At 39.5% G+C, this 1647-nt stretch overlaps 1 non-coding gene across 1 annotated transcript; it reads left to right on the top strand.

Moving 5' to 3' along the window:
* The first annotated feature begins 343 nt into the window (after window positions 1-343).
* LOC142167709 (small nucleolar RNA R71) lies at window positions 344-450 on the top strand. Its single transcript, XR_012697796.1, has one exon. It is a non-coding gene; the product is annotated as a small nucleolar RNA R71 (small nucleolar RNA).
* The last annotated feature ends 1197 nt before the right edge of the window (window positions 451-1647 follow it).

The following is a 1647-nucleotide window of genomic DNA, read 5'->3' as shown; positions in this document are numbered from 1 at the left end:
GGCCTGACATTCATGAGTACGGTGTCCTCTTCCATATATATCACACGCTGCGTGAGTCTCACTTTGTATTGAAGCTAAGGTTAGCTTCCTTATCTCCTTGGCCATGGCATCGAGATGTACCTGCACAGATGTGTTAGCATCAACTTGGTGAATACCAGTCGCTCTTCTTTTTTCAGCATTCTCAGAGGGCCAATGATTTGCATCTTCAGACAACTCATCTAGAATTGTGACTATCTCCTCTAGAGTCTTCTTCATCAACGGGCCTCCAGCTGCATTACTCAATGTTCTACGTGAGGCCGGTGTCAATCCATCCCAAAAGTCCTAGAGTTGCACCCAGAGTTCAATTCCACTATGCTGACACTTTCGCACTATCTCCTTAAACCTCTCCCAAGCTTCAAACACAGTTTTAGTGTCGTTCTGGGAAAAGTTATGGATTTCTCTTCTAAGCTTCCCCGTCTTAGCTTCTAAGAAATATTTATCAAGAAATGTTCGGGTCATCTCATCCCATATTCGAATCGACCCATTAGGCAAGCTTCGAAGCCAGTGCTTTGCATCATCCTTGAGTGTGAAGGGGAATGCCCTTAAGTAGACTACATCTTGTGATACACCATTGTATTGAAAGGTGTTTATAATCTCCTCGAAGTCCATCAGATGATTGTTTGGATCTTCATTCATCTTTCCTCTGAAGATACAGTTGTTTTGAAGAGTTTTAAGCAACCCCTGCTTTAATTCAAAATTGTTAGCTGCAACTGAAGATGGTCTCACACTTGATAAGCCTTGGTTGTAGACCGGTCTATCCTAATCACCAAGTGGTCTCCCAACACCAGGAGCTATATTTTTGAACTGGTCTATAGCCAAAGGTTGGTTCTGAACAATTCTCTGAGCCCTCTCCTCCTCATAGACAAGTTGTGCATTTTGAAGAGCTATTTCCTCAGCATCCCTTGCAGCTTTTTCTCTTTGCTGGGTTGCCTCTCTTGCAGCCAAATCAATATTATCAGCGTCTCCCGCCATAATTTCTTTGGTTGAAGATTGCCCAACCTTCTCAGTATTCTTGGGGAGATTTCTTTCCTTCCTCAACTATCGCAATTGCTTCTCGGTTTTTGGTTCGTATGGTAGCACTTCCTTCCCAGAGAATCGAGTAATGCACCAATCTAACCTATAGTCTGCACACAGTTAAAAGCACCAACATAAAACCAAAAAAAAATAAAAAAAAAGAACAATTCCTGAATTAGCACTACAAACTATTTCAAACACAATTGATTGCCAATTCCCAACAACGGCGCCAAAATTTGACGAGCACAAAACACACACTTAAATATTCTTGCTAGTCAAATATAGTATAGTATAATATTGTATCCACAGGGATTGGAGTTAAATAGTATTTTCGTAATTTGTAGCTAGATTTCTATCCAGGAAAATCAACAGTTGAGATTGATGTGATTAAAATTAAATTTAACTAAGAGACTAAACTATTGACTAATAACAATCGACGAAAGTAATGAGCAAAGAAGGTTATCAATGGGAGAAGATAGGGTTTTGATAGGATAGGTGCAAGACAATTCTTTGTGATCTAACTCTACATAATTCACTTCTAATGTTCAAGTGATTCTCTCAAATTCACTCAATTATTAATTCAAACGTTTAGTA

This window comes from Nicotiana tabacum, chromosome 12 (assembly GCF_000715075.1).
Source record: "Nicotiana tabacum cultivar K326 chromosome 12, ASM71507v2, whole genome shotgun sequence".
Classification (NCBI taxonomy): domain Eukaryota; kingdom Viridiplantae; phylum Streptophyta; class Magnoliopsida; order Solanales; family Solanaceae; genus Nicotiana; species Nicotiana tabacum.
This window is presented reverse-complemented; position numbering and strand designations above follow the sequence as displayed.